At 45.4% G+C, this 26,982-nt stretch overlaps 1 long non-coding RNA gene across 2 annotated transcripts; it reads left to right on the plus strand.

Moving 5' to 3' along the window:
* The first annotated feature begins 57 nt into the window (after positions 1-57).
* On the plus strand, positions 58-26,982 carry LOC123352373. 2 transcript variants are annotated; one of them, XR_006574149.1, is made up of 3 exons: positions 58-211; positions 3,837-3,970; positions 26,837-26,982. It is a non-coding gene; the product is annotated as an uncharacterized LOC123352373 (long non-coding RNA). The 2 variants fall into 2 exon arrangements; XR_006574148.1 differs by lacking the exon at positions 26,837-26,982 and adding an exon at positions 9,206-9,333.

Genomic DNA, 26,982 nt, shown 5'->3' on the forward strand with positions numbered 1-26,982 from the left:
CCTTTTCCTGAGAAAGATCACAGATCTAAGAATGGAATATACCTACATTCCTTGGCTCAGGGCCACCAGGAATGTCAAACCCCCCTGTGTTTGGGAGTCCATGAAATGAAAAGCCTCCCACAAGGAACGGCTTTCTTTGGTCAAGGGGCATTATGCAAAGTTAGAAGGTTGCTGAACATTGAGAGGAAAACACAACTGCATATCTGAGGAGGTAAGAGCCCAGCACATGGGCCTGCCGTGCTTTGCCAGTACTGTCAGTGAGAGAATCCACTGCTTCCCTCTCTCCATGACTTATCCGAGAACCCAAATTAGGCTTCAGGAAAATGAAAAGGGGCTGTTTTTCATGGTACGAGACCACCTATTAATGCTAGCTATTAGAAGAATACAAGGCTGCATTTTTTTTCTGGTAAAATTCAGCATAAAGCGCACGCATCATTAAATATGGAAATCCAGAATTTTATTAGCAATCTGCTAGATCTGAACTGACGCCAATTAAACAGAAAAGATATAATTTATAAAAAGGCAGAGTTCAAGTTGTATTAAATATGAAATGCAATTTTCTGCTGCTTTTGATGTATTACTGGTGGTACATTGTTCAAAGAAGCATGTTATATTTCAATACAGAAATATTGTTTATTCATTAATATTTTAAAACTTGCTTATTGCTGTATATGACTCTCCTGCAGAATGAAACTTATGATTTAAAACATGAATTAATAAACACATTTGAAAGTGTTAGACAATATCGTAACCTCTCATTTTTCATTTTACTAGGAGCATATTAAATTTTTATAATTCTGCAAGTACTATTATTTTCCAGATAAAGGTGCAGATTCTGAATTACTAATTTCAGGTAAAGATGAGAGAAGAGCACTAACATATGTTGGGAATCAGTCACTCTGTTCGCCTAATATGGGTTTGGTACATTTGTTGTTACATTATTCGTAAATCTTCTGCTTAGCACCAGATCCTGATAGTGTGTTTAAAATATACTTACTGTACTTTCTCTTTGCACACTGTGTGGATGACAAGTGTGCTGTCTAGTTTGTGTGTGTGTGTATGTATGGATGGATGTATAGAAGGTCCTTTAATGTTAGGAAGCATTTTATAAAGGCTGACATTCTAAATGAGGCTGAAAATATTGTATACAAAACGTGATAACGCAGTAATGATCTCAGAAGCCTCAGGTTATCTTGGTTATTACCTGCACCTACAACTTGAATCAACAGTATTAAGAAGGCCAGACTCAATACATATATACCTCTGAACTCATTAGGCCTGAGTACTCTATATAGACTAACCTATCAGCTGCTTGATTTAAACTAACCTTTTTTGTATCTGAAAAGCTCTCCTTCTGCAGCCTCGAGATATTACCATAACAATAGCCAGTATTTCAATTTTAAGAACTCATTTTTCCTCAAATAGAAAGTGCCAATCAATTTAAAGAGCCAAAGATGTGCTCAGGAGAAGCAGCTGGGGGGTATTTGCTCTGCGTGTTCCATCCTGGTGCTTTGATCCTAGTTTCCATTGAGAAACATGTTGCAGTGATTGTTTCCCCTGGTCACTGCAGTAAAGGGATGACAAGCTCCAGGTGGAGGGGATTTACCTTGTAACCTTTAATGGCATGGATGCAAGGTGGAAGTAACTGAGCTGGATGGAACGCTGACAACTGGAATGTGGCCGCAGTTGCCGGCAGAGAAATGCCAATAATTGTGTATTACTAATGGCAAATCAGACACTCTTGGAAATCTCTCTTTAGATACTGGCAGCGTGTGGTCTACTGTCTGCCTGTTTGATTGATCAGAGACACAGAGAGCATAGACTGAGTGTGGAGAGAGTAACGGGCCTATCTAACACCCACCAAAGTCAGTTTCACCATTGCAAATCATAATGTTCCCATTGATTGGAATGGACTGGATGGGGCTCTAGGAGCATCCCCTGCTGCTTTGTGCTCCTGCTTTTCCCTGTTTGGCCAGCTCTTGCCAAGTAATCAGTGTTTCAGTTCAGGAACTCAAGAAACTACTGTCAGGCCTTGGAGAGGCCTGGTGAAGAGAGCTGTGCTTATGCACGTTCAGCTCCCGGCTGATAGCACTGGTTTATGCTTAGGCTGATTGATCGTACAGTAGTGGAGAGCAGCTATTTATATAATGGCAGAACTTACACCGACAGCGTGATGTAAATCAACTATTCAGTTCGTTGTTGGGCAAAGTGAATTGGCCAACCTTATTACTTCAAGTCAGTCAATTAATTAAAGTTCAGTGCTTAATCAAGTTCCAGTGGTCACACACAGGGCACAGTGATTTCTGTCTCCTTTCCAGAACTTATCAGAGGTTAAGTTAAAACAAAACAAAAACAACCCTCCCAAAAGTAAGGGTTAACCAATTACTCAAGTGACCGCTAAGACTCAGAATCTCATTCAAAAGCTATTACTTCTGTTGCAATTTCCCTAAGAGTCCAGCAGGGTGAGCACTACATGGATGGCTTTGCCCTTCCAGGTAAAGCATTTGTTGGCTCTTCTAGAAGCAGGTAACAATCAGAGAATTGCACTAGGGTTTCCTTTAGCTCACTAGAAACGTACATTAAAGATCAATTCCTCTTAGAAAGAACAGGTCTAGTAAGTAGCAATAATCAGATCTTAAACAATGCAGTTAATTCTTCCACCTTTTGGTCAGGAATGTTTAAAATATAGGGAGGCTTCCAGCATCTCCTTGTCCGGGTTTGTCAGTTCCCCTGGGGTGGCTGGGAGTTGCCTCTGCAGTTAGCAGGATGCCTTGTCCCCCTATTTCTTGATTACAGATCTGACATATTCCCACGTGAGAAGACGTCTAACGGTAACATTGGGTCAGACATCAATGGCTAAAGGCTTCAGTGCTCGCTCCAACAAGGGTGCATTGTCACCAGGTTTTTCCCTCCCAGAGAGGCAATGCAGGAAGGTTGACTCAGAGTAGCATTTGCCCCCTGCCCCAGACCTGGATCAGCAAGTGAAAAAATGCCGGGAGTCTGGATGGAGTGGGCTGGCTTGGTGGAAGAGGGAAAGTGAATACAAAGCTCCAGAGAATGAGGAGAGCAGGTGATGCCAGATACAGACTGTCTCAAGTACAAAAAGAAAATGATACAGCATTGATATGATCAGTCCCTTAACAGAGAAATGTCTTTCAAATATATCTAACCACATGTTTTAGTAACTCCCCAAGAACATTCATAACTTGCGAACAGATGATACTCAGCATATATGGGAGGATATTCAATTAGATTTCTCTCTTTTTTTCAAGAATGTGGTACAAAAAGCAATTTCTCTTTTTTGAAGAATGTAATATCACAGTGCAATGGAAATACATCAAAGGAAAACTCAGAGAGCAGTATCCCTGCTTTGCATTTTGAAAAACAGTCAGGAAAAATATGTTGTTTACCTGAATTTGTTTTTCATAAGGTCTCCCGGTGGATTTATAAACTAACCTTTCATCTGTGAATACCTGACCGTATATACCATCAATAACGTAAGCTTCACCTCCTGCATTAATACAAAGTTAGGGCGTAGGGGAAAAGTGCATAAATCTAAACAAAAGTTATCAAAAAGACGATATCCAGTAACCAGTGGGACAAAGTAATGAGATCAGGGTGAATTCCCCTCTCAGATTTTTCCAGCTGTTAGAAACAAGTGAGTTGTGCTTTCCCCTGCCAAAGCCAGAGCTCACCGTCCTGTCCAGCTCTTAGCTACCGACCCTGCTCCACAATAGCAAGGTGAATACAAATTATCGGGATGCAGAGATTCCACAACACAGGTAATTAAAGGCCGGACAACACGTTTCATTACAAACATTTTTTTTTTTTTGCAGGACGCTGTTGAAGTGCAGAATGTCCCGTGCTCTGGGGTGCAAACTCCTCTTCCCAGACAGGCCCAAGAGAAATAACAAAACCTGCCAGCTTAGATATTTTTAAGCGACAGAAACAAAACACAGGAGTGGACGGGGTGAGAGTTCTGTTTTGGTTTGATCTGGTGCTAGTGGGGGTGTTGGGGAGTAGCTGGCCCGCTGGGGGGGTTGGGCATTCAGCCTACGTGTGACAGGCTCTGCCATTGAGAAGGAGCCAACACCAACACCTGTGCATCATTATTACCTGAGTAGCTGGGCAGCAGTTAATTAGGTACAAAGCATCTGGGCCAAAGAAAATGCTCAGAAGAACTCAGCTGGGGGCCCCAGAAGACAGAAAGGAAGCTGCTGAGGGGAGGGACTTCTCAGCGAAGCAGGACAGAGCTCACCAGACACGGGGACCTGAGGGAGCAGATTCCCAAAGGGCGAGGACAGGAAACGCCTAGGGAGCCCAGAGCCAGCAGGAGGGTTTCACTAGGCAGTGGCAAGGGGTCCAGGGGACTATGTACTGCTGGGAGCAGCTGCAGTGGTTTGACTTCCATGAGAACCCCGAGTCCAGAGAAGAAACCCTTCCGCAGCGATGGCGGGAGGCCTGACTCCAGAAAAGGGTCCTAGGTGCAGGAGAAGGATGGCCTCAGGAGAGGGCACACTGACTAAGATTAGCTTGTGTCTGCCAGCCAGGGCTCTGGTGTGAAGGCTCGTTTGAATATCCCATTCGGCTGATGAGTAAATAAACTAGACCCGCTGAGAGTGGGCATTGTTCGCTATATACAAGCCACAAAGAACTTACTGATGGCCCATAAGGGGAAACTGAGGCAGACATGCCATCATAGTTCTGCAGTGGGCAGCGAGCAAGTGCTCGGAGGGCATGGGGGGTGCCTGCTACAACGTGGGGAATTTGTGTTTTTACATTTCACACGTGATTTCCTCACATAAAAAGCCATGTTGCAGCCAGTGGCTAAGGCACTAGACGGGTGGCTGGGAGACCTGGCTTCTATTTCTGGCCCATTCAGCTTGGGCCTCTCTGCTGAGACTGCCAACATGGGAACAAGTTTATATCAAGGATGGTAGTGTTTTCTGGGAGGCGGGACTGGTCTCTTTGATTGAGACCACTCACTTCATTTTGCACAGGCCACCAAACACTTGCCAGATGGGAATTCACTCTGGCCTGCGGTGGGCAAGTGGCCTACAGAAGAATCCCACAGAATATAGCACAGCTTGGTATCTACTGCTTAGCTGCTGCCTCCAAAACTGAATTGTCAATGTGGAAGGGGCAGGGGCGCTGCATTGCTTGTGTCCTGCCAGACAAACATCCCGGCTGTAGTTCTGAGAGACTGAGAGGCGCAGGTTTTCCATACTCTGTCAGAACTGGAGCTAAGATGCTCTACCCTGAAGTGGCAGATGTTTTTAATCTGGTTACTGAAATGGCCTGAGAGACTGGTGGCACTGTGTTCAGAGCAGCATCTGTCATACAGTCCTGACCACTGCAGGGAATATTTAGGGGTTTTTAAAAAGAAAATAGTACGCTAACTGTAAGTGAATTTGTAGCCTCTAGAGTCTGGCATTCCCTAATTGATTGATAGGCTAGGATTGTCAGCGCTTAAAGAGATAATTCAATTTCTAAAATCCCATTAAGTGGTGAAAGATTTGTTGATTGTTGAATTGTTTCCTATGTTATGCAAGTCATTTGGTCCGGCTCACTTGGAAATCCATTTCCCATTTATGAAAAGCTGATGACAGAGCCTTTGTTTCTGGCATACTGATGCCTCCTGGTCATGCCTCCCCACTGTACTGACACGCTTAGGTCTGTCAGAGTAACATGGGCAAGAAGAGCTCAAAGGAAGAATGCCCAATTGTTAGAGGAGAAATGGCAGAGTGCAGAGGAGCCTAGCAGGGATCGACATACCTGGAAAAAGCACAACTCTCCCTGGCCAGAATAGTAAGTTCTGTTCTGCCTGAATTAGTAAAAGGATGGCAGGCTAGTTCTGGAACCCTAAGCCTTCCATGATCCATCATGTGGTTGGCTGTTCCCAACAATGCCCCTACATTATTGCCAACAGGGAGCTAAGCTATCTGCAGTGTGCTTAACTCACTCCGCGCCCAGGAACAAGACCATTGCCTGGACAGACTTCAGGAGTAAGACTCCATGGTTTGTCTTTTGTCTGTTTCCATATGCAGTTTTTTTCTGTCTATGTAATTGCAAGGCTAGTGTAAAAAGGACTTCTTGCATCTCCCGATGAAACATTCGGCACTGGCCGCCGGACTCGATAGACTGTGTCTGATCTAGTCCAGACAACACTTGTGTAGCTAGTTGTAGTGATATGTTCAAAAACAGCTTATTACAACAAAGTCCTTCCTAGGAACTCCTGTGCCTCTCCCTTTCCCTTCACCTCCTGTTGTGTAAAAGGGTGTGGTTATTCTAATACAACACACTAAGCCCATGACCAAAACAGGCTTTGAGGCGATAAAGGAACAACCTCCATCTCTCTGGGTGTTGCACTGGTACCATTTGTCATGCAGCGGCTAAACTTTCTTTTCTGTTTTCAGTGTGTATTCTTCGTTTCCATTTGCCACCCCCACACTGATACAAAATCTCCTCCTCATTTTGTTTCCATAGAAATCCTCAGCTGTAAATCCTTAAGTAACTATTTTATTTATAGTGTTCTATTCATATCCTTTTGAGCCGAGGACTCCAGGAAATGAAACAGAAAAGGCACCTCTTTGAAATGCATCCAGACTTTTATTGTTTAAGTGAAAAAGTAACATTCACATTTAAAGGAAATATTGGTGGATAAATTGTTTTTAAGAATATATAATTGGATATAATTTTTCATTCAGTTAGATAGTTCATTGAATTTTTTTTTATGTAGAGCAATAAGCATAGGTTCAATTTTAGTTGCATTTATGTAAATATTCTATTTTTATAAAAAATTGGACATTTTATAAGTGTCCTGTGTAATGTTAGTAACTTTAAATAACACACATTGTTTTTGGTAGGCCCTTCTTTTAAATATTTCAGAGATCAGTAAATATGAAGTAGTGTATATAATCATCATCATCATAACAATTAGCATTATTCTAATTAATGGGCAGAGCTTATGGCAATGCACCCAGATGGAAAATCAGTGCTTGCTGCAGATTTGAGTTCCTCCCTGAGTTTTTGAAGAGGTCTACAGAATTTGAGCTTCCATTTAGAAAAAACCAAACCACCACCCTCTGAAACATTTCCAGCCCCTCTGCTGGAAAGTCGATGTGCGGCTATCTGACTTTCTCAGCAGCCGGATAGACTGAAACAACAGAGCAACAACGGAAGTGGAAATTTTCCCATTAATCTCAATAGAGAGTGCTAAATTGACATCCTAGTTTCTGAACATGTATTCAGAGGGCCATAATGCTACTGATTCACATCCTAGTCCACTCCAGCTATGAGGTGCATCCTTATTAACATTATAGCACTGAGGAAGAACACCTTAAAGGTCTTACAATGGTGTCCAGTTATTCCAGACATGAGCTCCTGTAAATACTCAGCAAGCTACTTGGGCCTTCACCTCTCTCAATAAATTAAAGTGTCTTAACTGGAAGTTATGATTTTGAATATAGTCAAACTGCTATACGTTGGGCAATTTGGGATTAGCGCTAATGTATAGTTATAGCCAAGCATCTTGCCAAGGGGAGTCACAGATTAACGTTATTATTTATCACTAAAAGAATCGGTTTGCGGTGGGTGAGAGCAAGAAACAGACGTAGCTATTACTCTTGATTGTCTAGTGGAAAACATAATGCATTGCAATGGTATTTGGTGTGCAACTAGTTTTGCTCCCAAATACCTCTTTCCGGCAAACACTCATCTCTAATGGACTTAGCGGGTGATTTGTAAATATAGCTCAAGTGAGGAGCTACCAGATCTCATTTTTCAGGTAGTCGTTTTTTCTGGTGGGTAGCTGGGGTTTCTTTTGCCCAATGCTGTACCAAGGACATGGCTTTTTGTATCTCAGCCTAAGGAGACAGTCAAATGGAGCATCTATGTCAATCAGACTATCAGTTTCTATCAATGAAGCAGGACAGTAGCAGTACTACATATGGTAGTTCTTGCCCTGGTTGGCTTTTACTGAGCAATTTCCTACAGGGGATTTAGCAGATCTCATTTGATGATATGTGGATTTCCGGTTAGCAGATGTAGCCTACTTCAAAAAGAACAGGAGTACTTGTGGCACCTTAGAGATGAACAAATGTATTTGAGCATAAGCTTTCGTGGGCTATTGCCCACTTCTTCGGCTGCATAGAATGGAACATAGAGTGAGGAGATGTATATACACACACACAGAGCATGAAAAGGTGGGAGTTGTCTTACCAACTCTGAGAGGCCAATTAAGTAAACTCCCACCTTTCCATGCTCTCTGTATGTGTATCTAGATCTCCTCACTCTATGTTCCAGTCTATGCATCCAATGAAGTGGGCTGTAGCCCATGAAAGCTTACGCTCAAATAAATGTGTTAGTCTCTAAGGCGCCACAAGTCCTCCTGTTCTTCTTGTGGATACAGACTAACACGGCTGCTACTCTGTAGCCTACTTCAGTGACTGATGTCAAGAATTATTGGCACATTATAACTGTTAAAATTATCCAGTTTCCCTGGATAGGTTCAAGTGGCCAAAACTCCTTCCATGGGCTACTCCCAAATACATTTCCATTATGCAAGTATTTTGGGGAAATTCACTGATTGAACATAGTGAGTTGAGCAACTAACATACCCAGTGTTGGTGCTGCCACTATATCAGAGGCTGGAAGGCCAAATAACACATGCCATGGGAAGGACATTTCCCAAATCCTTTCATAGACTGCTGCATATTCTCCAGAAATATCTAATTTCTATTTGAAGGATACTTGCGCCAGTTTGATTTGATGCCTGGAGTCGTGACTCAGCCACTTCCTCTTTTTCCTTACTGCCCTAAATTACCTGGGTACTTTTAGTATTTTACTCCCTAAACATTTTTGCAACGTGGTGTTTTTTTATTTGGCCACTGGTCTCCTCTTTGTGATTGCAGAGTCCAAGTAACACAGCACCTCTTATGCACGAGCCGTGCAGACAAAGGAAGTGGTTTCCCTAGCAACAAGGCCATGCACAAGTTTTTAGAACAGCTCCTTCTCCTGAGGAAGTTCCCCCAGGTTAATGGATTGGGTATAAGCTCATATGGAAAACGGGAATCTTTCTGCACATTTTTCTGATGAACTGAAGGGGGATGGGCCAGATAACAGCCCATTCCCTGATCAGGCCTAGGCTGCGGCTTGCTGAGTTATTTCTAATATTCCTGGGCTAGTTCCACTTTTCTTTTTCCAGATCCTGCAACCTGCTTTCACCTGGGCTCTCAGAGCCTGTTTTCTCCCATGTCAGACACGTTGCCGTCTGACAGCTTGTGAGTGTGAAGAGTGAGTACGGCCTGGGCAGTGGCAACGCAAGTGTCCCACATGTCATGCCCGGCCATGGTACCGCCTGTCCTGACCGTGAGGGCTCCCGCCAATGTTCTAGCTCAATTCCCAGTCTGACGTTGAACTTTCTGCTGAGACTGCAAATAGAGAGGCCAGTTAGTGCCAAGGTGGGTGAGTTTTTGTTGTCTGGACCCTAGGATCTGGACTGAGACTGACCAAACTCATTTCATATTGGCAACCAAGCGGCCTCCAGATGGTAATGACTTTTGGATTCAAACCAGTGCTCTAGAGGTGAGAGGCTCTGTATTCCATTACCCGTCCCTCTGAAATATATCATACACACTTCAAACCTTTCCCATTTTATAGGCAGATTTAACTGCGCCACATAACAGCTTAGAACAACAGTGGGTTTTTAAATGTTCTAAATAGAACACGACTGAAATATTTAACAAGTGGAAGGAGAGGGGGCTTCCCTCCTCTTCCTTTCCGTATACGTATTAAAATAATTAGTTTAACAAAGAGGACTTTGTTCCCCTCCCCCAGTCCCTTTGAGTCCTGATGGTGTCTGGCGCAACAGTGCAGCTGTAATTCAGTCTCAGGGTTTTGCTGGCATTTATACATGCCGCTTTGAACCGCTCTCACAGTTTATAGTGTCAGCAGAACATCTTGATTGAATTACAACCTTGTATTCAGTTAGGAGCCATGTATTATTCTTGATGCAGTTGAGTTGTAGGTGTCTGTCTCTGCTTATCTGGGGAGAGCCCCCTTCTAGAAACAAGGAGACCAGATGTAGGACTGGCTGCAGTGTCAGCCCCAGTGCGGGGTGGCAAGCATGGCGAAGAAGAGGCCCACACCATCACTGGGAAAGGCTTTCCTGGGACTTGAGTGACAGCTAAATGTACACAGGCTGGGGCGAAGCACGTCTCCTCTAGGGTTACGGTCCTAGGCAAGCAGAGAAGGGCTGCCCTTCAGAGCCCCAAATCACTCACCAGCTTTTACTGCCCCAGAGGTTCTGCTGCCTGTTCTGCCCAGTGTAAGCAGGAGAGCTCGACAGGCTGTTGAAGGCAGCAGGCAGTCAGAAAAGGCCCAGCACCTCCTAGCCCCGGCCCTTCCCTGCGTTAGAGCTCAGCTCATGGTTTCAGGCAGCAGGCTGTCTTTGACCACTGGGCCTAAAGCTGGTCTCCAGGGTCTCACTCAGCCTGAATGGTAAAGATGAAAGGAGATAATTTAGCAGCCTGTTTCCCCATTTTCTGACATTGGTGGTTAATGCCCAAGCTGGAATCTCAGACCCTTCCAAGCCCCTAGTAAAGCCCAAATAATTTGCTTTGCCTAATTTGCTACCCAGTCACACTGTGATGCATGCTCAGTCTGTCTGTTCTGAACAGGCCCCTAAAATGTCATCAAACAACTGGTTCTCACCCACGCCCTTTAATCAATGACTCTTGGGTGCATTTCTTTTCTTCTAAAGAGTCTGCAGTTCAATTTCCTTTCTGAACCACAACAGCCCATGCAAATACATTAACGCTGAGCACATGCTTAGTTAAAAACAGACATTGTAGCAATGCACATGCCAGCAACCGGCTGACGTTGCACCAATCACGGAGCATGGAGTTAAATCCGGGAGAGGAAAAAACAACCTTAATAGTCCTATAAATTCTCTGCTCCTAATTTATTATCTTTGTTTTTCAATCTGAAGGGAAATCCTGTTCATATCATATCAGTCGGCAATAATATGCATTTCCCACAGTGCCACTCAGCCAGGAGCTAGACCTCACATGGGGCTGCCATCTGAACCCAGCCCAGGACAGAATCGCTAGGCGACAGCCTTCCCATCACATTGCTTATTGGGCTGAAAGAGACACTTGAGCCACATCAATGTAGCTAATCTCTTAACTAAATTAAACTGTAACCCCCCCAACTCTTCAAAACAGGAAGCGAGACATGGAGTGAGACGCCGTGGGAGAGCCGCTGATGCGTGACACACGTCTGGTCCAGCAGTGCAGCACACTGGACTCTTGAGGCTGAGAAGGAGGAAATAGCTAATGGTGCACTAGTGAGCTTTCCCATGCAGAGCAAAGGCTCCTTTAGCCCAGAGCAGAAAGAATGGTGACCAGGAGGCCAGGCTGGGGCAAAAGGGACATCAGGGAGACCGTCGGAGTTCTGAAGCAGGGTGACGAGACCTCCAAGGAAAGGAAACGGAAAAGCCTGTCGTTACAAGTCAGATCCTGAGCACCCCTCTCAGCCTGGCTGGGCAGAGGACATGAGGAAACTCACAGAATGCAGTGGGCTTTCAATGTAAGCCCAACAGAGTTAAGAAGAGCAGATTTTGGTGTAAGCACATCTGTAGGACACTATGTTGCACTTTTTTAAAATGATCAATTAATTGGCCACCATCTTCTGGAGTGGTCAGAGAACTTCGTGCCTGCCTAGCCATTAGCAGGACAATATTCTCTTCAGCTTGTCTAGTTCACAGCCCTCTTAATGGAGAAATGGTTAAAACGTATGAACTGCAGCCTAGCATGTGTGCCACCTGGGCAGGAGACTCAGATTGCTCTCCCGCTGGGGGTGCCAGCATGGAACGATTCTAGCCAACGAGATATGCCCCAGCATGCTCACAAGTCACGCTGGCGGTGCCTCTGTCCCAGGAGGTAAACAGCTCCCAGAGAACATTGAAACAGGAGTGGACATTAAGAAGCTGTAGGCATTAGGGATTTGCTCCCTTTAAAGGACAGATGTGTGTGTGCGCTTGGGGCAAAACTCTGCTTCCCATGCAAGTAGGGTCTCTGGGGTCGGGCTCACTGCTAGGTCCCCTTCCTGCTTTTGTCTGCCCTCCCAAGGCACCATGACTCCAGCCATTGTCATCAGCATGCCCTTCCCCTCATCTGTCTTATGGCTCGGAGACAGCACATTGATCCGACAGACTGAAAACTGGACTAACGCACACCAAAATAGTACAGAGTTCAGGTTTTCGATGTTAATCTCTTGCATTTAAAACAACCTGATTAGCGCACAAGGAGTGGCTGCCTTTCTTTAGGCAGTGTTTGTTAAACGTTTTCCTGAGAGTGCTCTTTAGGATGGACCGAGTCCCAAAGGCAGGCTGTTCCCGGTGGTAGGAGGCGGCAGGCATTGTGTTGATTTCAGGGGCCTGATGATGAAGAAGGCAATGTTCATTAAATGTGACCAATGTTCCGTTCTGAGACCCTTCCCTTCCCTGGGGCACATGTTTGGGAGCAAACCTTATTTTGTTTTTTCCTCTGGTACGCGCTAAGGGTGCAAAATCCAGTAGGTGTTAATAGACCACGAGCGCTGTCTGAGGACTAGATGAGAAACAGGACACCAGTGCTCCCATAAGCAATGCACAGAGATAACATGTTATAGCTTGGCCCCGATCCTGCAAACACCTGCTCACATGAGCAACTTCATGTAGGTGGAGAGTCCCCTCCGGGGAACGGTTCCCTGAGGTTTACAACATCTGACCTGAACCAATGTGTTTGGTTTTGTCTTCTTATCTGAATGTTAACCAAGGAAGACACGTGCCACGGCTCTCCTCTGCAACTCCCCCCGTCCATTCCCCACCTCCCAAGTGAGCCCACATTAGCTCTGCCTCAGTAATACGTTTCCTTTCTCCTCTGCAGTGCCAACATTTCTAGCAGGATCTATATCTTTCCATAGGCAGTTTGTTTCATCACAGTAGCATAATAATGTGCTGAGAAGAGCTCATCGTTGTGAATTAATGTTTAAAAGCTCTCACTTTTGGGTTGTTGAAATGAATGTTAATTTGACAAATGGCAGTCATTGGAATTGAGAGGGCATTAACATGGAAATAAGAGTTAACCTCCAGCGGGGCGGTTGCAAGGTGAGAGGAACACATGCTGCAGAAGCTGTAGGTTTTCACCTGATGCTCGTATTGTAAATACTGTTAGTGCCCTGTCTATTTATAGAACGGTAATTTAAAGGCTAGTTCAGGAAAATCTGAATGACATCTCCTTAAGAGAAGCAATCGCAGGGTATCTGGGAAGATGTCATGCAGCTCTCCAGCTTTCGCTCTCAAAAATACTCATATGTCCACTAAATCAATTTGCCTTTTTCTTGTAACTGCATTTGCAGGGCCATTCTTTTCCATTTTCTGTCACTGTCACATGTTAATTCATGTCACTATACAGCACCAGCAGCCAGCTCCCCAGGACTTGTATTTAAAGAGTGGTTCTCACATTTCCTGAATGCACAACCAAGCTGGTTGGGCTTCTGCTCTAAACAGTTGCTTAATGTAAACATTACACCAAAATTAGGTTTTTTTGTGCATCAAGCAGTGAATATTGAATAAAGCAGCGACTCCCATAACAGACTCCACTTTGCTACTTGTGGATCTAGAACCAACCAACAATCCCTGCCAGAGATTGAAATTCGTTTGCTACGTTCTCTATCAAATATTTCCTCTTTGGTTTCCACTTTTTTTCTGACATTTTCCACAGCATTTTCTTTGGCTTCCACTTGTTTTTTTTTCTTTTTTCTAATTCTTTTTGCCTCCTTTTCTTCTTCAGTTTTTTAACTAACGAAAAGGGGAGGGGGTGAGAATGAGAAAAAGAGGAAAAGAAAAAAAACGCAAGACCAAGAATAAAAAATCCTGATAATTTTTAATTACAGGAAATTTTTAGAGGAAATTTTTCATTTGGAAAAAAGATTGATGGTTTTTCATTGAAAAATAGTCTTGAATGAAAGATTTTGACCAGCTCTACAAATCTCTTATTTTACCCAATCTAAAAACAGTCACATGATTGGCATCTGAAACATGTGCAGGTGTTACCCAGGGGAATAGCTGCGGGCGTCACTGTTTTGGTTTCCAAAGCATTAGTTCTGGAGAGAAAGGGCAGAATTTGGGGCAGTGTTGGTAAATGGTAGGCTGTGTGTGTGTGTGTGTGTGTGCGCGCACACAGATGTGGGGGGGGGTGGGAGGAAGTAGCAGTTGCACAGAGAGGTGGACTCACAAACAGAAACTTACAGCTTTTTTTAACAAGGAGGTTTATGTTCAAAAGTTGGCTTAGTCCCAAGGCACCTGTAGCCTTCTCCCTTGGTAGCATAGTTGAGGTGACCCTTTCGCAAGATTTTTTTGCATTAGTTTCTCTGGTGTATTTAAGTAACAAAAATGCTTCCCTTGGACTTTAGACATCAGGTTTTTCTTTTCTCCTCTCTCTTCACTTTTGTGGCAAGGATGGTTCTATTTTAGAGGACACATTGGAGGCTTTTTCTTAAAGGGATTCATTCCTAACACAGGGCTGTCACACAGAGCAGGTTTCATTCCACACCACTGTCATCTCTTTGGCCCAGAATCCCACCAAACTCCTGGGTTAGTGCCAGCGCCCTCTCACACATGCCGTTCCTCCAGGACAGGTGCTGCCTCGTTCCTGGGAGGATTCAGTGACTCTTGTGTTAGGTGTTCCGCCTCTTCTTGCCAGAGGAGAATCTTGTTACATCAATTATCAGAGGGGTAGCCGTGTTAGTCTGGATCTGTAAAAGCAGCCACGAGTCCTGTGGCCCTTATAGACTAACAGAAGTTTTGGAGCATGAGCTTTCGTGGGTGAATACCCACTTCGTCGGATGCAAGTTGTTACATCAGTGACTCATTTGCGTTGACACCAGCAATATATGCATCATGGTAAACAGAAAAGGCACCAGGAACTGCATGGTGGGCTGTGCCGCCACGCCCTGCACGCTGGGGCCAGCCTGTCCCAGGCTTCCACAAGCAGACACCAGCTATGCTGAAGAATAACGCCGAGTCAGCATAGAGCGTGTGGTGCTTTATGCAGATTTTGCCATAGTGCCAGGAGATGGGCAGTTCACCCCACACCTCACTCAAAGGGCCTCAGGTAGTTTGGAAGGAGCTAATTCACCAAGTGGGCTGCAGCTGGGGGAGAATTAGGCTGGAGAGACAAGTGCTAATGGACTCAAGTGAGCAGGTGCAGGCTGGGCTGCTACAAAGCTGGGAAGCTGAGAGCAGAAGGGGCTGCAGTCACGGCCTGGCAGTTGGGAGCTGGAGTTGGAACCCTGAGAGGCACAGGAAGGAGTAGAGGGAACTACCAGCTTGGTCTGGGAGTAAACAGATGGTGCTGGCTGGAAGCTCCCTGTGCTGGAACCCTGGTAGGAGGCGAGCCCAGGTTCCCCTACCTGCCACTGGGAAGGGGGCGTCGTCTTCCATTAGAGGAGGGCCTGGAAAGACAGACGGACAGTTGGTCTGGGGGGACTTTGCTGCCCCAAAGGGGAAACATGGATACTAACCTGGCCGGAGGGCCGAGCCGCAAAGAGGAAGCGTGCTGAGTCCCAGAGAGCCAGGGGGCTGTGGCAAGGGGAGGGGAGGTCAGATCGGGATGGAGCTAATCCCTAGGGCAGCCAGGAGCAGGTGCCCTAGAGGTGAATGAACCCCATGACACACCTCTACAGGTATCCGAGCACTGTGCTTTACATAAATGATGAATTGTTTAATACTACAGTGCCCCGGTGTCAGAAATCGTGTATCCCTAGTGCCTTTGCCTGACATCTGTGTACACAAATCTATTGGTCTTTCAGGGTGCGCCAGGGGCGTCCAGTGGCTCAGAGCTGGGATACTATGAAAAACCTACATCTTAGGCATGACAGTGCAGAGGATTCAAGGGGAAATGAAAACACATTTTGGTGGATAAAGCATCGGCTCCTGGGTGAAATTCACCCCGTGCAGAGAGCCAGCCTGGGGATGCACACCAGGGGCGTTCCACTTAAGCCCCCTTAGCTCTTCTAGCAAGCCTAAAAAGTTGCATCTTAGGATTTAAGTAGGACTCTAGGCGTTCCTAGCTCTTGCCCTGGCCCTCTGCACAGGGGTGACAGGTTCCTGTTTGCTCAGGAAGGTAAAATATAGGTCCACATGCATTACTAATAACGCCTGCTTTGCACTCTTGGCATTGCACACTTATGACTCACCGTGCCGTGCAGCATTTGCTAAAGATGCAATCAGTGAAAGCAAAGTGGAGACGGATGTGAAACCCTGGACGGCAGCAGCGCTCTTTTGCAACCATTTCATTATTTTGTACTGTTTCTCACATCTCTAAGTCATAAATATTCCGATTTTCAGTTTTAACGGCAGCTGGGAAACTTCCTTCCAAATTGTTTTGTTTGTCAGGATAAAGTTCAAATTTTCAGTCAAAAACCTTCTCTCCCTGACTCTTAATAGTTACTGGCCAACAAATGAAAGAGGGGGAAAGGGAGTGAATTACATGACCTGTCTCTTTTTGTTTATTAAGAACTTCTTTCCAGCATCTGAATCTTACGGAAATATGGTTTCAATTTTCTCTTTGAATTGTGGATCAAGAAATGTTGCCAATACATATTTTTCTCTGTCAAAATTTCATTTAATCTGGAGTCTGTAGATGTCTTGAGAGCCATGTCTCCTCACAGGGTTATTACGGTGTGTGCCGGTTGTCATGTTAGCTTTAAATTGGAATCACATTTGTTCCAGAAGGAGGTGTCGTTATGGGCTCTTTAGCAGAAACAGGCTTAAAGAGAGATTATTTGCACCGTCCTCCAGCGTGACCACCTGAAGAAGGTCAGAGAAGAGTAACGAGGTCACCCAGGTTGTAGTTCATGGAAATTGCGACAGCTTTGTCTGACTTCTCAGTTACTTGCTGCAGTGACTGTCCCGCCGACTGCCTGCTGGGTTGGAAGTTTTGCCATTAGCCTATAAAATGTTTAACGAGTTAGAAATTCCTGCTGCAGTTCATGTTTCAGCACCTTGCTTTCTTCTCCAAGATAGATGAGCTGAAGCAGCCATTAACTCCATCGAATATCCAGCAGTCCCCACCGCCCTTCAGCAAAGAGTCCAAAGGAAACGTAGGAGAGCTCGAGAGGTGTAGAAAGGTGCCCATCTCCCGCTGCAAGACGAGTCTGACCTTTCTCAAACTGAATATACTGGAATGAGACCAAGAGATCCATTCAAGCCTTCAGGACAGCTGAGTTGTCTAATACAATGCATGTGTACACGGGCCCTTGACTCCTCCCACAGTGCCCTCGTGTCATCGTCCGAGAGCTCACTGTCAGTGCTCCTCGGGGATACAGTCTCCATGGCTGATAGAAGCAGCTGGGCCTATTTGGCCTCATCTCTCCTATATGACACAACACTTTGTACCTACTCTACAGAAGCAGGAACTTTTCATTGTATGGGTGTTTCCCATTTATGGCTGGAGCTAGACTTGTACGTTAGGGTCCCAATAGCAAGGTGCTGAACGTGTTTGCTGAGCTCTCTGCCTCCATTCCATACAACTTACTTTTCAGGAGGGCTCGAGGTCATATTGCTATATCCTGCCACTGCCGTAGCCCTTCACTTCAGTGCGAAGGGTCCTGGAAACCAGTGTAAGGACGTAGACTGCAGTGTCTGCGTGAAGCTGTACAGCCAGTCTGTGCTCCTGGGTTGTCAGCCTGCAGTAAGGAATAGACCTCCAAAAGTCGGGGAAATAAACGCCTTCTGCTGGATGCTTGTTAGCAAACACTTTTGATGTGGTGTCTAAAGCTAATATCAGCTGCCTCTTCCCTCCCTCATGCAGACGTGACTGTCCCTGTGTGTGCGTTTGTCCCACACCTAGGGCCTGCTAAAGGGTAATGGATACATCTGACTTTTGCAGCTGGAAGCGTTTGACCACACTTCTGTATTTCAGCCCTGATGTGAACACGATGGCCTTGTGCTGTTTCTGGTCATGCATGACTCTCATACAAATTCCTCCATAAAGCTGCTGAATAGACTGGCAGAGATGAACGGCTAGCCAAGGACATGGTAATTTTGGATTTATTCAGCCTGTGATTTTTTTTAAAGTTTGATGGAAACTACAGTATTTTAAAAGGTGACAAGTGTCCCTCTGCTCCTCAGAGCTCCGGTACCAGGCCATGCCACGGAGCAATTTGGAGTAAATTAGGTCACTGAGACAGTATCATATGCTATGCTATAAACCAGTGATGACACAGCTTGTACTGTACTCTCTGCAGCTGACCCACTGTCCTGTGTGCCCTGTGGAAAACCCAGACAGAAAAATAGACTCCTGCCTGGCCACAGCTTTCTGTCATTACTAGCTACAGACTGATGTAGCACTGAATGCTTTATCCAAAACAAATGCAGCAGCTACAGCTACGGCAATTTATTTTCCCCTGTTGTTATGAATTTTCTCACTGCATTATAGTGTCTCAATACATTGCTCTGGCCAAGCACTTCCACTCTTGTATGTGGAACTCTGAGCATTCTCCTAGCAGCTTGGGTTTAGCCTTTCAAAGGATTACCCTTCCCCCATCTAAGTGGGAACAAAGAGGGAAGAACTGACTCATGCTCTCTTCCAATTCCCTAAAAAGAGCAGTCACTGATGGAGTTTGAGTGCTGGAAATTATCCACAGGAACTTGGCATATGAACCCGTCAGACAAATATTGTAATCAACTGATTTATTTCAGGCAGTGCATCAACAACTCGTACCATTTTCTGTCTCTTAACGCCCCCCAGCCAAGCCCAACATGATGGAAAGAACAAAGCCATCAGTCCGACTGAAACACAATAGCAGTGTAAAGGTTGCTAGGGAAGTAGGTGATCTTTGCCTCGCCTCCTCCACTATGCGCACAGACATAACAAAGTGGTACCTCGCACTACATTTTTGGTCTTACCTGCATTAGGAACTGGTGCGTGGGGGTAGCAACACCAATATGGCCACACTGATACAAGCCCCCCATGTATACACACTGCACTGGTGTAAATCAGGACTTGCACTGGTCCGCTTACCCTAGTTTGAAACAGCAATCACTTGCACTACTGCAGCTACAACCATGCAAAAATTCCTAGTGGGGGGAAGCCGTTTGATCATGCCACCTAGCACAGTGGCTAGGCATAGAGAGAGGCACTTGCACAAATAAGACCCACCCGTGGAGTTTTATTTGCTGGTGGGAGAAGGCTTAAAGACACCTCTTTGCATTGCCAACTCTGAACATGGATGACAACAGACTGGACCACGTGATGATATAGCTGCAGATACCCACTTAATGGTCAATTAGCTGCTAATCACCAGTCCATATCCTTCTCTTCTTTGTGCTGACATCTAATCTATGAGGGCTCTTAATAGAGTGATACAGAAAAACTCGGTGAGTTCTCTGGGCCCAAGAAAGCAGAGTGGTGAGTTGGCCTGGCAGACAGAGCCACAATACGACATTCATCCAAGCTCTGTCTCTGCAGAGATTTTTTGCCTGCTGTAGCTGCACAAGCCGCCGAGCAGATGCACTGCACTGGCCTGGAAAGGGGCTCGCACTTGTACAGCGTCCCCAGTTGGTAAGCAGGGCGTTTGCACAGCACAGAGACCCCAGTGCCAGCATGCTGCACAGCAAGGCCCCGAGAACCCTGTGCGGCTGGACGTGGTGGTGTTGAAAGCTCTAGGAAGATGCCGCTCCTTGGTGAATGCAATGCCTCAGCAATGTTACAAGGCCCCTCAGCTCCAGCATGGCTCTTAATCGTGTTCTGAATTGTTTGTCAGTTCAGCTGCAAGTTGTTTTTCTTATCTTTAATCTCTCTTTGGTAAGTTTTTAACTAAAAAAAGTTAACCCGCCAAAAAATTGTGTCCCGTACCAATTTTGCTTTGACTCTTGGTCCCTGGTGGAGCTTTATCTGTCAGCTCTGCCCAGACAAACTTTGCCTTCCATTCAGCTCCTCTCTGAAGCATCCCCAGGTTAATCCAAGAGCCTAAGAGAATCTCAGATTCCAAACAATCAGTAGCTGGCGGCCTATGTTCTTGGCAGGGCAAGTGTGGGAAAGGGAACCGGGGAGGACATATGGAGTTCTTTTTGATAAAACACAACATCTGACCTTTGCAGTGGTTCCTCCTATCCAGACCACAGGAACACAGACATACACGTAGATGTGAGCTACAGTATGTGAATATGGATCTGAAATTAAGGGGTTGCTTGGATTCAGAGTTTTGGTTTGAGTCTCTCTCTCTGATTTAGATGTGAGTTTTACATGATACAACTATACAGACCGCTCAGATTTTAGAAAAAGTAACATTTTTTGTGATATTTCTCTGTACTAATTTTGTAAAAATTTAAATTTTTATTATGTCAGAGGAAGGAAGGAGCTTAGATACCTTTGAGGATCAGGCCCAGAACTCCTAATAACTGGTTAGCTGAGCAAGCTTTGGGTGAGTTAAAGCTGTGACCAATACATAGCTAACTGCTGATGAAAATAGTGCAAGCCTGCTTACGACTTCTAGAAATGCACCTTTAAACGACTTCCCTGTTTAATAGCACTGGAGAAATCTGTATTTATGGGAAAGGCTAGTTCAAGATCCCTTCAGTGTCTAGTGCTAATTAATTCTTCTATCTTGATGTGGTCCATAGTGTAATTGCAGTTAGAAAATTAAACAGCAACGGCTACTGCTCACAGCTTCCTTGGCCACTCACTCAGACCACATCATTGAGGGTATTTATACTGCCCAAATGTCTACGTTTAGAGTGAAGAATGGACCAATATTGCAACAGCACCGGGAGGCTGGTTACTGAGCCTGCTCCGCTGTCAGCAAATCATTAGCTACCAAGTATCCCTGGTATCGGGGTTTGGGGGTTCTTTTCGTTTTAGGAAAATAAAGAACGTCTGGTGGCGGCTAGTTACAGGGCTAATGCATATTTCTAATTAGGGCTGACTCACCGGCATCGGGCTGCCTTAAGTGATTAAGCTCCAGGAGACAAGTGAATATCCAGGTGCACTATCAGGTGGAGAGAGAAGATGATTGATACGTGAGCAGAGTGCATTAAAGCTGTTCCCTTCATGTTGCTTATTAGTAAAATTTCTCCTACCTCATTCAGTTTCTTCCGCACTGTCTGTACAAAGGTGATTCTCTTCATAAAGCCATCTCTCCCACTGACCACATTGCTTTCAAGTAACTGACACTCACATTTTAAAGAGAAATTGACAAAGGCTGCATTAGATGAAATGTCTAATGTGGCAGCAATTTGCAAAGTATGGCTTCTAAAAGAGACTCTTCCATCTGCAGAGATTCAAAGATTCCAAAGTGACCTAGAAAGCAGTAATGCTGGAAGCGACAGTGGCCAGCAAATCAGACATGCGTTTTCAATGGAATATGGAGAGGGGAGGAAGAGCAGTGTAGTTCAGAGCTCCATATGCAGAGGTGACATCACAGAGCAGGGAGGTCAGAGCAGGGCTTGGAGCTAGTGCATTTCAGTTCTGGGCACTTCAGTATTGGAAAGATATTGACAAGCTGGAGGGATTTCAGAGAAGAGAAAAAACAACCAAACAAACTACACAGTTGAAAGGACCAGCCTACGTAAAATGATGGGAAAACGACTCTGCTGTGTGCTTCCTGGTGTTGGCCGGGACCAGGCAAGGAAGTACCAGGAAAAGCAAATACCAACACTTTATAGGTGACTACAGTGAAGCATTTATTGGCAAGGAAAGAAAAAGGGATGTCCTGCCTATGAACTTCCACTATAATACCCAGGTCTCCCTAAAGCAATCAGCTCTGGGAAAGTCCTGCAACAACTGAGTGTCCTTCCCAGCAGAGTCCTTAGTCACTGCACTAGTCACTCCTCGGAGGACTTGCTTTTTCCCTGTTCGGGTGGTGAAATCAGAATTCCCACTCCCCGTCCCCATGTCAGTGCCAGGCTTTGCAGCATGACAGGTCACTCTTGACATTTCCAGTCAGAGAGGGATGTGGCCCAGCTGTACTGACCCTCCCGGACATGCCAGTACCATGCTGTGCCCCAGGACAGTGGTCTTAGAGCTCTAGGTACTAACTCTTGCCACATTTGGAGTTTTACTGGGAGCCCCAGCTCCTGGAGGCACGGGGTTTGGTGAGAATCCCAGTTTTCATTTTAAAAGACTTTTCTAGTCCTCATGGTTACAAAGAAAAGCTCGAGAGTGTGACTGGAGTGCCCCAGAACAGCCTAGGGAGCAGACAGCAAAGACAAAGAGCTCAAACCGTTCTATGGATTCTGGGGCCTGGCTCATGCTTTTTTGAATGTTTGGCGTTGGCAATGCTGGTAACCTCTGGAACCAAGCAGAGAGGCCGAGTCTGCAGAAGGCAAGTTACTTTTTAGTGTTAAATGGAGGAAATTGACACACGCCTTGCTTCCAAGACTGTGGGTGACTCTTTGGCCTTTGCCTATCTGGACACGGTACAGGTAGCAGTTTTAGACCGAGCTGGATGAGCAAGCGTCTCAGAGGGGTGATTAAGAAAAAACAGAAAGCCTACAAGGAGTGGAAAATGGGAGGGATCAGCAAAGAAACCTACCTTATTGAGGTCAGAGGGTGTAGGGAAGCAGTGAGAAAGGCAAAGATCCGGGTGGAGATGGACCTAGCGAAGGGGATTAAAACCAATAGCAAAAGGTTTTTTAGCCATATAAATAGGAAGAAAACCAAGAAGAAAGAAGTGGGACCGCTTAAAACTTTAGACGGAGTGGAGATTAGGGATTATCTTGGCATGGCACAATATCTAAACGAATATTTTGCCTCGGTCTTTAATGAGGCTAATGAAGGGCTAAGGAATAGTGGTAGAGGGACTGATGGGAATGAAGATATGGGGGTAGACATTACGGTATCTGAGGTAGAAGCCAAACTTGAACAGCTTAACGGAAGTAAATCGGGGGGACCGGATAATCTTCATCCTAGAATATTAAGGGAATTGGCGAGTGAAATTGCAAGCCCCATTAGCGATGATTTTTAATAAATCTCTAAACTCGGGGATTGTACCGTTCGACTGGAGATTAGCTAATATAGTTTCTATATTCAAGAAGGGGAAAAAAAGTGACCCGGGTAACTACAGGCCTGTTAGTTTAACATCTGTAGTATGCAAAGTCATGGAAAAAATTATAAAGGAGAGAGTGGTTACGGACCTTGAGGCCGATGGCAGCTGGGACAAATTACAGCATGGTTTTACGAAAGGTAGATCATGTCAAACCAACCTGATCTCCTTCTTTGAGAAAGTAACAAATTTTTTAGACAAGGGAAATGCGGTGGACCTAATATATCTTGATTTCAGTAAGGCGTTTGATACGGTACCGCATGAGGAATTACTGGTTAAATTGGGAAAGATGGGGATCGAAATGAAAATCCAGAAGTGGATAAGGAGCTGGTTAAAGGGGAGACTGCAGAGGGTCGTATTGAAGGGTGATCTGTCGGGTTGGAGGGGGGTTACCAGTGGAGTTCCTCAAGGTTCGGTTTTGGGTCCGATTTTATTTAATCTATTTATCGCTGACCTCGGAACCAAAAGTAGGAGTGGGCTGATAAAGTTTGCAGATGACACCAAGTTGGGAGGTGTGGGAACTTGGCAGATGGGTATGTGAGAAGCTGAAGTGTTTAGGCTTCAAGGACGGGCTAATTAGGCTGTGAACTGTGTAGTGAGATGCTGGCCTTGGGCTGGTTCTCATCTGCCAGTAGGCAGTAAACAGGATAATAAATCAGAAAGTTGTACAGGATGACAATTACCCTATGAAGTTGTAGCTGTGCCTGTGTGTATCTTATTAACCAATTAGCAATTGCTTGATTGCCTGCCATAATTGTATATAAGAGCATGCTGGAGAGAAATAAATGACTTTGCTACCAATCACATTGATTGTTGGGCTCTGTCCGTGCCCGCCTGAGAGGCACCGAGACGCAACAGGGAGGTATTGCCAATTCGGAAAAGGATCGGGATATCCTCCAGGGAGATTTGGATGACCTTGTAAACTGGAGTATTAGTAACAAGATGAAATTCAATAATGAGAAGTGTAAGGTTATGCATTTAGGGATGACTAATAAGAATTTTAGTTATAAGCTGGGGACGCACCAGTTGGAAGTAACGGAGGAGGAGAAGGACCTAGGATTCCTGGTTGATCGTAGGATGACTATGAGTAAGCAATGTGATGTGGCCGTTAAAAAAGCTAATGTGGTCTTGGGATGCATTAGGCGAGGTATTTCTAGTAGAGATAAGGAGGTGCTAGTCCCGTTATACAAGGCGTTGGTAAGACCTCATTTGGAGTATTGTGTGCAGTTTTGGTCTCCCATGTTTAAGAAGGATGAATTCAAACTGGAACGAGTACAAAGAAGGGCCACTAGAATGATCCGAGGAATGGAAAGCCTGTTGTATGAAAGGAGACTTGAGGAGCTCGGTTTGTTTTCCTTAACCAAAAGAAGGATAAGAGGAGATATGATTGCACTCTTTAAATATATCAGAGGGATAAATACCAGGGAAGGAGAGGAATTATTTCAGCTCAGTGCTAATGTGGACACGAGGACAAACGGATATAAATTGTCAGTTAGGAAATTTAGGCTTGAAATTAGACGAAGGTTTCTAACCATCAGAGGAGTGCAATACTGGAACAGCCTACCGAGGGAAACAGTGGGGGCGAAGGACCTCCATGACTTTAAGATTAAGCTGGATAAGTTTATGGAGGGGATGGTATGATAGGATAACGGGTTTAGTCAATAGGTCAATAACGTGCCACACTGGTAATTAGTACAAAGGGTCAATGTTGGGATATTGTTAGCCCTTTCCAGAGGGTCTGGCTGGAGAGTCTTGCCCGCATGCTCGGGGTTCAGCTGATCGCCATATTTGGGGTTGGGAAGGAATTTTCCTCCAGGGTAGATTGGCAGTGGCCCTGGAGGTTTTTCGCCTTCCTCCGAAGCATGGGGCAGGGGTCGCTTGCTGGTGGATTATCTGCTACTTGAAGTCTCTAAATCACGATCTGGAGCATTCAACAGCAGAGTCAAGGGAGAGAATTAGTTCAGGAATGGGTGGATCGGCTTCTGTAGCCTGCATCTTGCAGGAGGTCAGACTAGATGATCATAATGGTCCCTTCTGATCTTGAATTCTATGATTCTATGACACCTAGGTCCATGTCTCATGGAGGAGATAAGTTGTGCATGAAACAAGGTATCGTTATCAGCTGGAAATTCATTTCCTGGTGTCAAGAATGTGAGAACGTTAACCGATAAATTAGAAGGCATCTTCTTAAAGAGTTTGCAGCAGTGCCTGGGACATATAGAACTGTCAGTCTCTGTCTGTGGAGGAGGGAGACCTTCCCTAGCTACCGCAAGAGGTGTTCTCTGAGAGACAGCAATTGCTTAGCAGGAGTTCTCTTTAGAAACAGGCCCGCTCAGGACTCGGCATGATCAGACACTGAAGGCCTCAGCCCTGTAGAGACTGTTTCCTGCTTGTCAAATGCAAGGTGAGTGTTGTGGGCTCTCAGTGGCTGTGGAGAAAGTCCTTGCCTGTCTCTCTGGCGGGAGACGTGTCACCAGAGTCCTGGGGAAAAGGCACATGTTACTTGCTTGGGAAACCATGGGGAAAGGGGAGTGGGAATGGGCATTTCATCATTTCTGAGACCAGCTCAAGTGCTTGTGCAGTTTTCTTGCATATCAGTCACTTTAATTCCGATCCAGCAGGCAAGTGATCTCCAGAGGAGATGAGGGACCTTTCTCCCTGCAGGAGCAGACATGTGCAGATAGACACACACAGAAGTCAATGTGCAGGGCCAGCACGCTCCGTCAGCACCTTGCAGCATCGCGCCCAGAGTACAGTTCATGTCAGGTGAAATGACCCTGGCATCACTCAAACCCTCTTTTCAGGATTTAAATGGTGCCGCAGGCTGACAAGGGGAAATCGCCCTTGGTTATCAGACACTCTTGTGGTTCTAGAATGAGGTAGCCCAGCCCAGAGCCAATATGCTGCTGCTCACATGCTCTCTGCCAGGAGGGTGGGGGGTTGGGAAAGCTTCGGAAGAAAGTTGCCCCCACTTCCGCTGTAGGTGATCTCCTCGGTCCTTTGTGCTATTAATGCCTGACCTTTCCCCTAGCACTAATGCAAGCTTGTCCTTTCCTGAAGCCTCTCCTGTCCACATGACGCTGATGCCCCTGCTTCTGTTCATTCCTCAGGGCTTTCCTCATGCCCCGGCACACGTCCTGCTGACCGGAGAGGCTCCAGCCCGCCAGGCCATCTGTCATTCACTGCTGTGCTGCTTTCAAACTGGCCTTTGGCCTACTGCCTGCAATGGGACTTTTCCCCCGGTGATGGACAAGTAGCAGCTGCAGGGATTCCCATGGGTGTACATAGTATCTGTCAAAGACTAAACAATTCAGAATATTTCCTTACGGATGCATGAATATCCCTAGGCTATAAATTAAAGGGGACCATCTTGAAGGAGGCCTTAATCAAAAGTTAAGAGTTGTAGCCAGTATGTCATAGTTCCTCATTAGATTGCCATTATAATGCTCTGTAATTGGAAAGACGTTAATATTGACAGTGTTGTGAAGAATGTCCTGCTTCACCTTGCATGCTCAGAATTGAATAATGGAGCAGATATGATGGATTAGAAAAATTCCCCAGTTAAGGTCCCTAATGATATAGTTTTACCTGCCCAATTAAGGTGGAGTAGTTGGGAAAAATCTGTCTGCTGACTTTCTCCAGGTGTCCAACTGCTCTGTAATGTGCTGCTGGTTACGGCATCCTCAGATGTAGAAGATTGCTGGAATTTTATCCTACCTGAAATGTTGTCTCCCTGATTTCCCAGGAGCATAAAGCTGGAAGCTGCTCAGGGGCGGAAGTGCAGAAGCTGACATTGTACCAGCAAGGCCTGCTCTTCGAAAGACACTGAACCTCACCTATATTTAGTCTTGGGTTGGATTTCAGGACACGAACACTCCCTTGACTCTAAAC

The sequence above is a fragment of the Mauremys mutica genome, chromosome 18, assembly GCF_020497125.1.
Source record: "Mauremys mutica isolate MM-2020 ecotype Southern chromosome 18, ASM2049712v1, whole genome shotgun sequence".
Taxonomy (NCBI): Eukaryota; Metazoa; Chordata; order Testudines; family Geoemydidae; genus Mauremys; species Mauremys mutica.